This window comes from Dipteris shenzhenensis, chromosome 5, assembly GCF_047967505.1.
Source record: "Dipteris shenzhenensis isolate YYH24624 ecotype China chromosome 5, Dip_SZ_1.0, whole genome shotgun sequence".
Lineage (NCBI taxonomy): Eukaryota > Viridiplantae > Streptophyta > Polypodiopsida > Gleicheniales > Dipteridaceae > Dipteris > Dipteris shenzhenensis.
Window position 1 is genome coordinate 5,207,884 of NC_141600.1, and position 17,556 is coordinate 5,225,439.

Consider the following 17,556-nt stretch of genomic DNA (forward strand, 5'->3'; position numbering starts at 1 on the left):
CTTCGTGGTAAGATTGTAATGCTTGTGCTCTTGTATAGCACAAGCAATCACTACACCAAGAATACCGAGAACTCCTCAACTAGGGAAAGAGCTCAAAGAGCTCAACTATAGGAGGGATTTCCAAAATCATTTTGATGCACTACCTTTGCAGCTCTAGTAGTCTTCCATTGACTCAACGAGGCCTTGCTCCAAGGAGTGCCACTGGGAGAGGCATTGTGTTGCTTTCAACATTTAGCCAATGAGAGTAGTCCATAATCATCATTAACTTGGGCATGCAATATTGATCATGCCTAATACAACTATGGCTAGTAACTTGAAGTTATCTTGAGACCTTAGATACAAGAATGCCTTGATTAGAACTCATCATCATATACAACACATGTTTCTTCAAAAATAGTCATCTTTAGAAGTTGCTTGCTTGATAATGGCCAATGTGTTATGAACGTTCTCTATCAACATGGATATTTCTTTTGATTATGGGTCACGAGGTACTTGCACTTGAGGATGTTGAAGGATTGCATTGAAACATTCACACCCAAGTTCTTTACCCATGCAAGGCATCTTATCAATAAAGAATTTCAAAGTTTCATTTACAATTATCCCCTTTTGCACTTTATCAACTTCATGTACACTACCCTCCCTCTTGCACTTGTTTTGTGCCCGCTACTCTTATATCCTCATAGTTACTTAAAATGTTGTTCTAATGTTTTTCATAATTGCATCTTCCCCTACTTTCTTGCATTGATAATCTCTTTAGTTGCCCACTACGATCTACAAACCTACAACTAAGCACAAATTGAAACTAAGTGATTCTTTGAACAACAAATAATATTGAATGCAACTAGCAATCCATGCATGATTTTGCATTAGCAAACACGATTTAAACAAATGAACTTCATCTACTACACTATTCTTCCATCAATTTGCTACTACCATCGATTTATAACTCTATCATTGTCTAGTAACAATGAGCCGGTTTGGCAACTAGGGAAATCTGACCTCAAAGACTAATAAAGTGTTGACTTTTTTCTTGAGATGGGAAAACCATATTTATTATATGAAGCTAATTACATTAATCTATAGAGGATAACTTTGGTAGCTAGCTAACTGAGCATTAGAGTACTTTAGGATGTAAGGCCATACCAGCTCACACTATATCTAACCTCTTGAATAGTTATAGAAAGAGACAAAACAATAAATTTCAAAGTTTTGGAGCTAGCTTGACATGGAAATAGATTACAATAATAGTTTGATAGGCTATCCATAATGCTAAGTCTAAAAGGAAAGAAGTAAGTGGTAGCATCAAGATCTATTGACTATGCAACTTGTTGCATGCTTTTAAGAGTAAAAGACTAGATCATGTTGCTAACTTGCATTTCTCTAGTTTTAATGATTGAAGAAACCTTAGTCACAATTTTCATGAGCCTAAGGGCAAGGATAAACAACCAACTTGGGCTTGTGCAATTGGTAATGTTGTTACACATAGCTTTCATGACAAAAGTGCACAGAATTATCTCCTCCCATTACAACAAAAAAAAACCCAACCATTGAACAAATCTCCAAATAACAATGGCAAAACAACCATCAACAAACTTTGGCAACTCTATGCATGCAGTTGTTGGCAACTGCAACAACAGTAGCATTAATGACAATGCAACTGGTATGTCTTTGAAAAGAAGCTTTGACAGTTTTCCATTCTTCCTCCCCTTCTTACCACATGATTGCCTCTCCAAAAGCCTCTACTATAGCTAAGAGGCCATTGTAATTAGAGTCTCTAGAGATGTATCAAAATGGATTATAGAATGGCTATAATATTCCTTGAGGTGGCCCAAGAAGTGGAGCATAATAGGAAACCTTAGATGATGATGATGTGTTTTCTTTGTCCATTGTAAACCCATGGTTTTAAGAAATCAAGAACACAAAATGTGGATCAAGGTATATTAGGATCTACTCATCCAATGCCTAAGTGATGCTTGGGAAGCTCAAATAGAGAAGAAACACTCCCCTCCTACAGATGGTGTTATGCTAAACGGGGTCGATGTCTAGTGTTAAACCATGGAGTCAATCCATCTCTAGGCCTAGAGGCTATTGATGCCAAAGCATGCAAGTTGCATGCTACGATTTGATCCTTCATCCCATGGTCATTTTGGCTTTTGGTTAATGAGGCAATTTCTATTCCCAAATAGTTGGGTGAATGTTGCTACATCAGTGGTCATAAAACAAGTGCACATTATGTGTAGCGAAGCGTACTAAAAAGAGTACACGTGAATGACAAAAGTGATGTGGTGCAAAAGAGATTCGTGGAGAGAAAGAGTGGCTCTATTATGTAGAGCCAAACTAGCCAGATACAATAGTGCTCTAGCTGCACTCTACACAAGCAATTATATTTCTCTAGAATATCTCCAGACTCTGAGTATAGGACTCAAATTCTTAAATACACTATCGTGAAACCGACACAGGCGATGGGTACTACTCTCTTCCTTTATAATCATAAACGGGTCTAAAATTTGTTCTCATGTTGTTAGGCCTCCTTCATTTGGCTCCAACATCCCACTACCTCCTTGGCCTTTGTGCCCCCCACCATCTTACGCCTTTACTACCCTCAAAAGGGGTTTTAAAAGGTAATGTTGATGGTCAGATTCATGGAGTTAATGCATCTGGTAAATCCTTTGGCCACCTTGTCCAAGAAGTCATGTGGGGACAACTACACTCAGTCGCTTTATCCCTCACCTCTTCCCCTTTTTCCTTCAATTTGTGTCCTTGGGAGCGCATTCGATTGCCCCAAGGGGTACAATAGTCGCCCTAACTTTGAACATTCTCCCTGACTTTTTTTCAATTTGTATCCTTGTGGTGTTGATGATGGGGGTTCATGCATTGAGGATTTGGTCTTTGGTGCTCATTTGGTGTCAACGAGAGCTTGTCAACCTTTGTATCTTTGCCTAGGCATCTTATTAAAATTTGAGACTTTGGATCTATTCATTGGCCGTTTGATGAAACTTTTGCTACACCATTTTGATCGTTTTTAAGAAGGGTGTACCAATGGTTGGAGGCACATTCCTCAACCTTGTTAGCCCTATTGATTTGTGCATTTATGGCATGTTTCCACTGTTGGTCAGTGGTCAATGGAATAGAGAGGGAAATGGACGATTCAATTGTGGTTGGCTAAGCTTGAAATCTGGTCTATAGTGTCAAGGGAGGTGCCATTTCTTCATTGCTACTAAGAACAATGGGCCCCACCTATGTGGGGATGCTTTGGGCATTGTTGCTCCATAATTGGGTGAGGGGTGCCTTTGCTCTTGTTGTCTTGCACTTTCAACGATAGCTAGTAGCATGCTTCCTAAGCCACTCACGCTCGATCCCTTTTAGCCTCCTTGTTTCTTTGGACCTAGTCTACTTTCCCTTTTCCAGCATGTTGATCCTTGCTTTCAAGGTTATGTTTCCTTTGGCAAAATGGTCATTCATGTTAGTGGCTTTCTTAATCTACTTTTTACACCCTTTGTTAGCCTTGGTGCCCTTTGTATCAAGGTGCCAAAGCCATCCTATATGGCTTGCAAGGCAATGCTAGGATGCAATGTCTTGTTGGTGGTGCGAGCTTTGATCGAGTGAGTGTGTGACCAACATCATGTGCAACAATTGAGCATGCAAGAATTCGTAATCACCTGCTCAAACACTAGGCAATAGAGCATTTGAAGTAAGAAGTAATTAAAACATAATGAAGAAGACAAGTTAAGACAAGACAAGGCCAGAAGAAAGACTTACCACACTCATGCACTCCGTCCATGTTCTGGTCAGCTTAAATCCAGACGTTCCCATGCCAAACAAGTACATTTTTGTTATGCAAGAACATGGGCAAGAAGACACGGTGGACAACAAGATTAGCACAAGCATTTGGCACTACAAAGTATCTTTGTCCAATGGAGAAGGTGGGGTAATGGATTCATGACAAGATGTTGGTGTCCCTGCTGCAAACACTACAATAGAAAGCATGTTTCAGGCTTCAACATGAGACGAGGACTTTGAATTGGAAAATTTAGAATTGTTTCGTGTATCTGAGTCAAGTGATGTGAGTGTGTTAGTAGCTAACATAGATGGCATGGAGAAGGTTAGAGCTGTCTGGAAAGACTAGACATGTTGAAACAATGAAAAATAATAAATCAGCATGTATTCTCACCCTAAACATGCATCCAATAATAAACATTTGAATAAGTACACGACCTGCAACTTCACCCACATGGTATGATCTTTTAGGTGTGCCTTGGGGTTCCATTACTGCATCTTTGTAAAGATCCATTCATTTATCCACAATGATCACCATGGGGATCTCACACAACATCATGACCTTTGTTTGATGTTTGCAAAGGTCCCCTTAATTACAGCAAGCCCACTTAGAGTTCCCATTAAGAACTATGTACTTGTGCCCTATTTGGCTTTGGCTCATGACATGGGCCACAACCACACCACCATCCATAAATTCATCATGCCCACATACTAGAAGTATGGCAAGCAAATAATGAACAACTTATGTATCAACCAATCCACATGCCTACCATACATGGTCCTCTTTCCAGTTAAAAAATTGGACTTCAACTTAGAGCTCCCATTAAGAACTATGCATTTGTGCATTAGTTGGCTTTGTCTCATGACATAGGCCATAGGCACACCACCATCCATAAATTGCACATGGTTGCCACGAACATCCTGGGTTCTCTAACTTCATTCTCCACAACGATTATTCTTTTTAGAACCCTTCTTTTTCAACATGCCCACATACCAATAGTATGGCAAGCAAGTAATGAACAACTTATGTATCAACCAATCCACATGCCTACCATACATGGTCCTCTTTCCAATACAAATTTGGGCTTCAACATGGTGTGAAATGACTCAATGGCCTCATTCATGTCCTGACTAGAGAGGCATGGTCTGTGTGGCATGCACCCACATGTCTCTCACACCAAACAACCAATTATAAGCATTACAGGAGGCAAAGATCTCAACAATCCTAGAATTAATATGTCCTAAAAAGACTATTGAGAGTGTGGTGAGTTTGTGAATGTCATATCTATGTAGGTTCCCAGTAGCACTCAAAGCACATAATAAATTCAGCATGCCCTGCATATTTTCTCTTGAAGTCTTGAATCAAGCCCCTTGACTCTTGAACTCACACCTCTGCTAGTTGGCCCAATGTTCCTTGCATATTGTGATGTCTCCCAATGCCTTGAACATGGCGGTTGGCCAATCTTTGACTTTTGCTACAAGCTACTTTAGCCAACTTCTACGAACATGCCACAAGCATAAATATATAGGATATCGAACACATGTCTCCATGCAAAATAGACACAATAGTTAAAGACTCTTTGACATCATGCATAGGCTGAAATTAACAAAATGTGGCTTCACACGTATCTTGAAATCATGCCAAAATCACAATTATTGACATAATGCCAAAATCATACTATTGAGGTTGAAATACATTGTAGGTGGATATAAGGGTCATAGCACCTTATTGACTATAACTCTGCACATGCATTGTCTACCATGAATGGATTGGCCTCCCATGTTCTTTTGGTCAAGAATCTTGTCACGAAATTCAGTCATCTAGTACGTTGTGCCATCCGTGGTGGATGGAGATGTCATAACAAATGCAACTAGAACACCATTATGATGTCTGCCACAAACCAACACAATGTACAATTGAAACTGCCATTAAACAAACACAATGTGAGTATTAGTAGCACCATTCATGTGATAAGAAAGCTTTAAAGGTGCTTGGAGTTAGAGAGTATAATCTTGTACTTAGCCAAAAGTGGCATCCAATGCCAAAAGTCTATTGTTTGCCCACTTATTCAACATCTCCTTTTGATAAAACATGTGTGTCTCAGGATCTATGGAGCGATCTAAGGTGGATGAAACCTATGTGGAAACATGATGAAGAGAATGCTCACTCATGACATGTACCTCAAGTCAATTAGGTTCCAAGATAGATTAACTTGGACTCATAAATAGAATCTTGAGTGAATATGCATTTCTCTATTCAACAATACATGATAGGCCTCTTATATAGAAAGAGCCCTTAGAATAGTCAACACTTGTGGGATCCTCTGATCCACATCTCTCCTTGTGGATGTCCTCAATCCACATCCTTACATCATGTAGTCCACATCCTAGGGTGGTTACTTTAATTCTTTCCTATACCATACCTTAGCCTCTAATTATGTGCTCATGGCACCATATTCCTCAACACGTCCCCTTGGTGCCATGATGGCTACTGCAAGGTGGTCACATGTGAGTTACAAATCCATCACCTCCCCTTAGTGCATACATTGCTACTTGAGGTGGTCAGATGTGGGTATTACAAAATCAAATCCTCCCGTGGGTGCTTACATATCCACTCTCAGGTGGTTAGGTTTGATTTACAAACATGTGGGCTAAAGAGGGCAAGGTTTTGCTTCTCAATACATGTTGTCGATGGCATTCTCTTCTTTGCTTGATGTAGTTTGATGCATGATGCTTTGTTCTTCCATGTGCCTTAATGCTTTATGTGTGGATGTCATGTTCTATGCTATGGTCATCTCATGCACTTGTGCTTTCGGCATGCTTTTTGTGTTCATGCATTGCTTTAGCATTTGTTGCAAAGGTCTCACCATGAGCTTAGTTTTGCTTCAATGGTAGTGTCTAATTGCTAACAATGATTATGATTGATAGGCACGTAGAGCTTGAAAAGGCGATCACTTTTCCTTTTTGGAACGCACGCAAATTCTTTCTGGATTGGAAGTTACGGCTTGTCGAAGTTTTTGTGAAGAGGAGGCCTTTGATGATGTGGTAGAGGGATTCACATGTTGCACTCACACTGTGATTAGAAAGAAGTTATGTGCTTAGGTGGCACACACTTGGTGATGTGGCACTTTTAACTAACCCCATAACCTAACCATGACTATGTTTAACCTTACTAGAGTCACGTCTTATCTGCCATGTGGTAGCCTTCTAACCCAACTAAATTAATGCAAGGCTAGATAAACTTAACCATGGTTAATTTGACCACCTTATCTACAAAGTGGCATTTCCACATGGCCTAAGGCTACCAACAACATTGCGTTAACGCTAAAATAATAATAATCTTCAAAGGAATGTTGGAGAGGATCAAACCTTTTCACAATGCTTGCAAAAGTTCGTCTTTGCAAGACTAATCACAATCACAAGAAGCTCTTGACATGCTTTACACTATAGCTATAAGGTTGTTCCTGTCAATGAAATCGACATATTCGTCTGGTATTTCGTTTGTCAATGGACAATGTTCTTTGTGATAAACTCAATATACAATGTTTCTTGAAGCCCTTGTGCTTTGCCATGTCAATGTACCAGCACTAAGCAGGCACTTGCAAAGCAACTTCTCCAATAATTGATTGATATTCTGACATGTATGCTCTTCCTCCTAGCTAGAAATCTTGCCTTTCATTATGGCATGACTATGACACCATGGTATCTTGATTTGTGCAAGGCAAGTGGCTAATTGCTTGTATGCACATATTTAAATAGCAAGAGAAGAATATGTTCCAAAAGTAAGGAATTAGATTATGGTAAATCCTTTAAAGCATAAACCTCTTACAAAATTTAGATCTCACCCAAGTGGAGCAACCAAGTCTTTTGGAAATACATATTGAACTCACCTAATGCTTCGAATTCTATCATAAAAGCCTAGACCAAATCTTTTGCACGATTCTCTTGGGCCTTTGATGATTTCCTAAGTAAACCATGCATGTTCATTATGGCACCAAGGCTCTTGAACATGGCTGCTCTTGTGGGCCAATCATGCACCTTCGTTCTTGAGCCTTGAACACTGCACATGCCATAAGCAAAGATATATTTCCACACCAAAAATGTGTCTGCAATGAAATTTGTATTTTACTTTTAAGAAAGTCACTTAAGAATTGATATCATGTGAAAGCATCATGTCATTAAAACATACGTACCCCAAAGCATCTATCTCAGCAAGGGCATCATCAACAATGAAGGCATTAGGCTCCCAAGATTTGTTATAAGTATCTCAAATTGCCATCAACTCACTTAGGTTCAAATGTAGCCTCACAATCGAGGACTTAAAATGCCATCTATTTTAGCAAGGGCATCATCAACAATGAAGACATTAGGTTACAATGCGGTCTCAAATGCCGTCGACCAGCTTTGAATGTTCACCTTTTCTACAAAAGAAGTGATTACCCATGCGATCGAAACTCCATTTTGATGCTTGTCAGCTGTAAAGATGGAACTTTGAGCCATGAGAAAGCAATGCATCATAAGGCAAGTTTCTTAAATCAAATAAAACAAAAGAATGTAGCATTAGAGAGGTTCATAATAGGAGGTGGCATTAGTAGACAACCACCTAGTATTGATTACCTCATTGCAATAAGGGTACCATTTCCATATGTGCTTAGCCCAATTGCCAATTTCTTATGCCATTGCAATACGGGTACCATTGCTATATTTGCTATATTAGTTCATTGCAATAAGGGTACCATTTCCATATGTGCTTAGCCCAATTGCCAATTTCTTATGCCATTGCAATACGGGTACCATTGCCAATTCTTTGGATACCCAAGATGCGCAGGACATCGTTGGGAAGTTCTTACTCATTGTAGATGAAAATAGACTCCGCATTCTTTGTGGCCCAAATCAGCACACTGATAGTGTCATTAATGTGATGTTGAAAAGATAAGTTGAGCTTCTTGGAAATGCTGAGAATATCCCTTATCATCAATAAATCATCTTGTTGAACATGTGCACTTAAATTGCTTTGAGCACGTTGGAAGTCTCTAATATGTTGATCCCACACTTGTTGAGGAGTGAAACCTCTAGCTAGCATTATTTTCCATTGAAGCCATGGAGCAAATGACACATTTGTCCTAGACACACCCTTACAACCCAACCCATGGGCTATGGGACTGATTTCATCCGCATGCTCCATCTATAAAAGTAAGCGTCGAAGCAACATCTTGAAACAAGTACAATTGGCATGTGCAACCATGCGAGTGGGTGCCTTTTTGCTTTCTTGGCCTACTCTCCTTGCTTGACTTGGGAGCATTTGCTGAAGTCATAATGTCACGTGATTGGGTATCTCAATAGTCCTCGACTGAAGCCACTGATAGCTACAAAGGAGTTTTAGCATTAACAAGACATCGACTTCACAGCATATTTGGAATAGAAGTACAACACCATAAGGTGTAGCAACATTACATAGTCTCCAATGTTCAACTTCATTCGAAGGGCTGCCAAGTTCTTTTGTAATGAGTAGACGTCTTTTGAACATGGTGGAAAAGTCACTCAGTTGCCTTCTCCAAATAATGTTCTTACACCTTAACGAAAGGACAAGTAGACGTCTTTTCATGCCATGTGCACGTGGGTCCAACAAAGGAAACCATCATAGGCTATCTTGGTCAAATGGTCCATCAAGAAGATCTTGCACGAAAAGGTGATGACAAGCAACATGTTTGTCAAGAAGGCCTATATAGCATATAAGAACAAGCACCCACATGTTGAATAGAAATTGGTATACGCTAAGAGAAATTCTTGAGAATTATTTTTAGCTAAATGCTTTAACAGAAGTGCTACACTTAATGTGTATAATTTCTTGGTGACAAATGATGCTCTAGGAACAAATAGGGGGACTTTTTATATTTTCCTTTGACAAGTCCTACAATGAACAACTCCTTAAAAATTTGAAAAGTGTTTTATGAGATATTTGCCAATCCGAAGTTATTTTTTCATGTGAAAGAAATCTAGGGAGTGTGAGAGAAATCTTTTGGAGACTAGCCTTTATAGCCATTAGGGGAGAAATGGGGTCTCAAAAGGGCCTTGTAAGGTATGCACCAAGAAAGGGACTCAAGATACCCTACTGTGGCAACAACATTTACTGAACTAGCATGGGTACCTTTTGTTGAAATCAGTCAAGCTTTGCCCTTGTATGGAATTGGCTAGGGGATGGATCAATGACTAGGCGATTGAAAGAAGGCACATTTGGTGGGCTCCAAATTAGCAAAATTTGATAAACAGGAGGGGTATTAGAGAGGGATAACGTGCCACTACGTGTGGATCATTGGATCTTGGATAGATCTATGGTGGAGATAAAATACTAATTGAAGGAAAAGGATTAATGCACATTTTGGAGGTGGAGATGCATGCACACGATGGACATACTAGATGGCTTGGATTGAAGTTCTCCAATTATCGTTAGCCCACATGCGAGTGCTCTGAGCATCATCCCAGTGGTACTGGAATGTGTCTTGCAACCTTTGCGGAGACATTTAAAATGTCCCTTAGTGTCAATAAGTCATCCCTTCGTAGGAGGGATGAGAGGTTTTCATTTTGTTTGCACTAGACCAAGCCTATGTGTAAATGCAAGATTTGTTGTGGACTCGATCCCTTTGAAAGTTGAAAAAAGATCCACACCTTGATGACTGATGATAGCCATGGAGCAAACACTGAGAGCTTCATCCATCGTCCTTTTGTAGTGGACCTCAAGGCAAATCTCATTGACAGCGACAAAAGCATGGTTCATTTGGATGTACATGATACATGTTGCTTGGGGCCCTAAGTAAGCTCTCTTAGAAATAACAAAGTGACATATATAGGGATGCTTAAAGAAATTGTTTCTCTTTTGTGGTATGCTTCCTTTGCCACTTTTTAGATGATTGCCTTCGCCATGTGCATGAGTATGAGCAACATTGGGAGGTGCAAGAGGTACCTTGTTGTCCTTAAGACCATATGAACACCAATACCTATGAGCATTCACAAACAGATAGTCAAAAATCCCCAAAAAATAGAATTCTCTAAATTAAAAGGGCCTCGTAATCAAAAACTTACATAATGCAATGGGTCCACCAACTCAAGGCATCTGCATCCCTTGTGCAAATGTGCATCTTTTGCTTGCTTGATACCTTTTTAAAATTTGTGGAATTATATAGGATATTTCTCTCACCCTCCATGAAATTGGAAAGCCTGTCCCAATAAATGTGGGCCCTTTGAACTATGTGGGAAAAAAGACATCTCTCATACGCATGTTCCCATTATAGATGGCTAGCGGAAAAGGATTAGGTGACGGGCAATACACATTGATTTGATGAGCTCTTTTGCCAATCGTCAAGCGGTGATGCTCAAAGGTGAGGACATGTACCATTGGTAAGGTAGCCATGAAAAATCTACATTCCAAACAAAAAACCAAGGTTTTATAAGAAAGATAACAGTGCAATTGATTGCAACCAAAGATATGAACGTCCCAATAGAATTGGATTTACTACCATACTATGGGAATGTAAATATCTGTGAGAGAGAGAGAGAGAGAGAGAGAGAGAGGTTTGTGTCATAAAGACTATTCTAAACTTTATAGTCTATTTTTATAAGCTTAGATTTTAAATTGTATAATCCATTGAATGTAGGATGATCTAATTAAAGATTGAATATATGGTGCACATGGATTGGAAATATGGCTTATGTCTTTTAGGGTTATCTCTAGAAGCATCTGAAATATTCACCAATTTAGAAAAATCACCTAAAATGCATGACAAACAAAAAGTTAAGTAAAATATGGCATAAAAGGATAATCCTTTTTACAAGAGAGTAGTAGGAAATCTTTACTTAAACTACAAAATCTTACCTAAAATGCATGAGAAATAAAAGTTAATTTGAAAAGGCATGAAACAGAAAGAAGGTATCTTGGCAAGTACTTGGTGGTGACATTATGAGAAATGATGTTACCTCATTATATAATATGTCTATATGATAGTATGTCCCCACTGACATTGAAAAATTGAAAATTCCTATTAATTTGTTGGGGAGAAAAGAAAAGGGGTGAAAAGGAAGAGGGCAAGGCCGTGATTAAACTAAGGGATAAAGGGGGGGGTAGTTTCAATTAAAGAATAATGGAGGATAGGGGACACTAATGAGGAAGCTAAGTGAGATTGGGGAGGGGGTAGAGGGACCACTTATGAAGGGGGGTTTAAAGAGAAAGGGACTTGCAAAAGGGGCAGGGGTAGGAGGGACCATTTATAATATTATAGTTATCTTTAGAGTAGCTATACTAGTCTATAGCTTAGTGGTAGAGTTTGTTGCAAAGGTCTTACCATGAGCTTAGTTTTGCTTCAATGGTAGTGTCTAATTGCTAACAGTGATTATGATTGACAGGCGTGTAGAGCTCGAAATGGTGATCACTTTTCCTTTTCGGAGCGCATGCAAATTCTTTCTGGGTTGGAAGTTATGGCTTGTCGAAGTTTCTGTGAAGAGGAGGCCTTTGATGATGTGGTAGAGGGATTCACATGTTGCACTCACACTGTGATTAGCAAGAAGTTATGTGCTTAGGTGGCACACACTTGGTGATGTGGCACTTTTAACTAACCCCATAACCTAACCATGGCTATGTTTAAACTTACTAGAGTCACGTCTTATCTGCCACATGGTAGCCTTCTAACCCGACTAAATTAACGCAAGGCTAGATAAACTTAACCATGGTCAATTTGACCACATTATCTACAAAGTGGCATTTCCACATGGCCTAAGGTTTGAAACCGTTGTGGAAATCTGCAAAGCACTGTGGGGACATCTATGAAGTCGCCGCCACAAAGAAGGATCTGAGCTGCAAGTTTGCAATTCTTCTAGCGTTTACAAGCTCTTGATTTGGAGGTAGCCTAAGGCAATCGTTGGCTAACCATGCGCTCTTGGTTGGCCGGCTCTCTTGTGGTGAAGCTGCTCTGTGTCGCAGCTTGCTAGAGTTGTGTGGCAGTGGCTATGGAGGCACTCATGATGTACCAAACTCCAAAATTTGGTTTAATTATAACACTATGCCACTCATCTCTACCTATTTTAACTTTTTTGATAATGATTATATGGAAAGCATTTGTTGAATTCAATATATAGGTGGTGTTGAAGGATAAGATATTAGGTAGTGTAAAGATATACCATTTGTTTGAGACAAGACATAGAATATGATGTCCCATGCTTTTGGACCATTTCCTCCTTACACCCGGTCTCCACTCATAGTGTCACTAAAAGCGATTGCAGTCTATGGAGTTAGATGATTGATTGAAATGTAGTAGGCATAGTGGGTGGACAATCTCTAGCTTGATCTTCAATTTACATGCTGGGGATGCTACATTCACGTCCTGTTTAGCAACTCTTGGTAGCTTGATCTATGTTGCATGCACAAAATTGCAGAGATGAGAGCTCTACATGAAAGAGAGACAGGAAAAATAGTAACATGTCAAAAGAAACAACTCTGAGGAGATAAACAAGCACAACTTGAGCCTGTAGAACCAAGTCCAACATAGTGAACACACTGCAATGCCTTCAATTCATTAGCACCCTTTCTTATTTTTTTAGATCGATATTTCCATCATGATTCTTTGCTTTGTGAAGAACAATATTGTCAACCAAAAGCTATTGATAATTCAATGCTATGGTTATACATATATCATTGGTAAAATGGTTTATTTCATGGTTGTGGACACGTGCTTGTGATGCAAGTCACCGTGGTGGATAAGCTAAGCAGTTTATCATCATTTTCATATGGAAAGCCTTTTGAATGAATGTGATATATTCACCTTGTTTTAGACATGATGACCTCCACTCTGAACTCCCAAAATTTGTTAATTTTACAAGTCACCTCTATGCAAATATGGCCTAATAAAGCTAAATATTCACCAAATTAGTAAGTGGTAACCTCCACTCAATACATCATGGATAGATTTGCAACTCACATGGGTCACCTCCACACAAATATGGCCTAATAAAGCTAAACGTTCACCAAAGTTGTAAGTGGTGACCTCCACTTAATAATGATGTACCAAACTCAAAATTTGGTTTAATTATAACACTATGCCACTCATCTCTACCTATTAAATTTTTTTTTATAATGATTATATGACAACATATGGAAGGCATTTGTTGAATTTAATATATAGGTGGTGTTGAATAATATATTAGGTAGTGTAAAGTGTTAGATATCAATGCTCCACTCTCGTGTAACTATGCGGGAACCAGCTAACTCTACTTGTAAGCCCCCCATATGAGGAGAAGGCATTTGAGTAGCTCGGTTATCCAATAGGTCCTGGTTTGGACACCAGATGGGGGCCATGTGTGTCCTGATGGCTAGACAGCTTCAGATAGAGTTGGCACACTACCAACTAGGCTACATCCAAGTGCGAGAAGGCATCCTTGGACTAACCGCATTGAGGGTAGATGGAGCATTTCCCGGGGCAGCCCACTCTCGAGTTGCGAGGCCCGTTTGGAGCCTCAAGTGATCCCAGATGGAGAACTGTAGGTCAGTTGCTCTATTTTGCGCATCGCTTCTATCGTATGGTCGGTGGCCTATTTTGAGACTGACTCCTAGTCGACCGTTTTGGGTGGACTGGGTCGACCACCCAATTGAGTCCAACCGACTATGACTGGTAGCTATATAAGAGCAAGCCCGTGAAGCCCATTTCATCACTGGCAACAGCAACCTTGATTCCTTAGCATTCAGCCTCCGTCTTCTACTGTTTCCAGCATGCCATCGAAGCTTCTTTCACAGGAGCGCACGGCTGGGAGGCAGCGCCATCTATTGTATCAGTTTTACAATAATCAAATTTTTGATTCTCCATGCTATCTTGTTTTCTCTCTTGCATACGAGATCCTGTTATCTGTTGAGCATAGACATTGTATTATTTTCTTGCATGGTATCAGAGCCTAGACTCTAGCAAGAAGATTTGGTAGTGTGTTTTTGTTTGCGAGCAGATTGTGAGAGATGGCCCAGCCCGCAAGACTGTGAATCCCACCATTCGGCGAAAGCAGAAAGTTGGATGGCTATAACCATCCACTCTAGAAGTTCAAGATAAAGACCATCCTAAGCGCATATGAGCTTTGGGACACTGCTATTGGGGTGGACGTGAGGCCGGTTCCAAGATCAGATTTAGCCAATGTAGGACAACAGATAGTACCAACTGCGGATGAGATTCTCGTGTGGACAAGAAGAAATGCAGATGCACTGTGTTCTATTGTCTGCAGTGTTAGTGATTCTATCATGGCGTTAATTCAACATGTCACCATAGTGGAGGAGGCATGGATGGTCTTGAAAAATCAATACGAGACCACGAATCAGACGCGGATTCAAAATCTGGAGACTCAACTCACGAATGAGAAGTTATCTGAGTCTGAAGCGGCAGAGAAGTTCATCACTAGGGTGAAGAATTTGCACGATCAGATGACTGCGATTGGCATCACCATCACCAGCGAGAATCTAGCACGAAGGTGCATACGGATTCTCCCACCAAAGTACGATGGTCTTGTTACGGCGCTGAATATGCAGAATAGAAATCCACCCTCAACTTTAAGGATTTCAACGCAATGCTTTCGGAGGAGGAGATGCGTCAAAAGATGAGGACTGGAGAAGATTCGGCTTTCTGGACCGGATCAAAGAAAGGTAAGGGTAAGGACTCTGATAACCCATCTTCTTCTGATGATAAAAAGTGAAAGAAGAAGACCAAGTGCTTCTATTGAAACAAGGCAGGGCACAAGCAGAATGAGTGCCACAAGAAGATTGCAGATGAGAAGAACGGAGTAAAGAAAGAGTCCAGCAATAGCGCGCAGGCAGTACCAATAGAGCTGTTTGTCGCAATTGAGGAGATTTGCATGGAGGCAAATCATGTACCTGCGGATGAACCTTGGATCATTGACAGTGGTACATCGCGCCACATGACCAGTCAGAAGGATTGGTATACCTCTCTACAGCCAGTAGGAAAGGACATCATGGTAGCAGTCGGCAATGATGCAAAATGTCCAGCAAAAGGAAAAGGTACGATTGCTCTCAAGTCAGATGGAGTTGTAAAACAGTTGTCCGATGTTCTTTATGTGCCAGATATCAAGAGGAACTTGTTGTCTGTTTCTGCGATCATGGATCGGGACCTCAAAGTTCAATTCAATAAGAATGGTGCACAGATCCTGGATCTATCGGGACCTCAAAGTTCAATTCAATAAGAATGGTGCACAGATCCTGGATCTTTAAGGAAATGTCATTGGTAAAGGTACACAGTGCAACAACATTTACGAACTCTTAGCTTTCAGTGCTCGAGTGGATGTGAAGAATACTAAGCTGTGGCATGAGAGGTTTGGTCATCTAAACCTTAGTTCTTTGAAAGAGATGCATAAAAGTGGAATGATTGCAGACCTACCAGAAATTTCAGATTTGCTCGATGTATGTGAAGCTTGCATGATGGGCAAGCAGCATCGGCAGCCCTTTCCTAAAGAGGCTAACAGGGCAAAGGCTCCTCTAGAGCTCGTTCACACGAACCTCTATGGAAATATGGAGACGGAAGCTTTGGGTGGTTCCTTCTACTTCATGATGCTAATCGACGACTACAGTAGAAAGATGTGGATATACTTCTTGAAGACGAAAGACGAGGCTTTCAGTAGGTTCAAGGAATGGCATGTAATGGTCGAGAAAGAATCAGGGAGGAAGGTGAAGAAGTTGAGATCAGATAGAGGTGGAGAGTTCACATCGACTGAATTTGAAAATTACTACAAAAGTCACGGAATCAAGAGGCAGAAACCCCCACCATATACATCACAACAAAATGGAGTAGCAGAACGCAAGATGCACGTCATCTGCAAAATGGGCCGAAGTATGATAAAAGGGAAAGATTTGCTAAAGGCTTTCTAAGCTGAAGCATGTAACACTGTAGTTTACATCCTCAATCGTAGCTACATGAAGGTTGTGAATGGGATGACTCCACTGCAAGCCTTTTCTGGTAAGAACCCTTTAGCTACACATTTCAGAGTTTTTGGATGTGACTGTTTTGTGCATGTCCCTGAGGCTACCAGGACCAAATGGGAACTGAAGTACTGGAAGTGTATTTTCTTAGGCTACAGTGAAGAGGCGAAGGGTTACCATCTCTATAACCCTGTTACCAAGAAGGTAATTGTAAGTCGCGATGTGGTCTTCTCAGAACAGCCGCATCAATTGGAGGAAGATGCTTCCTTCCCAGACAACCAAGACTAGGATATCCATCCAGTACTGCCACCAACAGCAGACCGAACTCCCCCAACGGTGCTTGGGAGGATTCAAGACAAAGAAGATGAAAAAGAGCCTACAGAACCACAAGGGCAACGGCCATTCCCGAAGCAGGTAAAGTAGCTTTTGGACAGCAGAGAACCTCCAGCCATTGAGGAGGAACCATCCAAACACCGCTAGTCCAAGAGATTAGAGGAGCAAAGAAGGGCGTAGGAACACTTGGTCAACTATGCTTTGATGACAAAAGTGATCCGTGTTGATGAACCCAAGTGTCTTGAAGAGGCATAGGGCGATGACAGGTGGATGGAGGCTATGCAGTCGGAGTATGGCTCCATAATGAAGAACAACACTTGGGACCTTGTGGATCGACCACCAAAACGCAAGGTAATCGGAACTAAGTGGGTGTACAAGATCAAGTACAAGTCTGACAGCATGTTGGATAAGTACAAGGCTCGGCTCATGGCAAAAGGATTTGCACAGGTACATGGTTTTGATTATGAAGATACTTTTGCTCCCATAATTCGCAG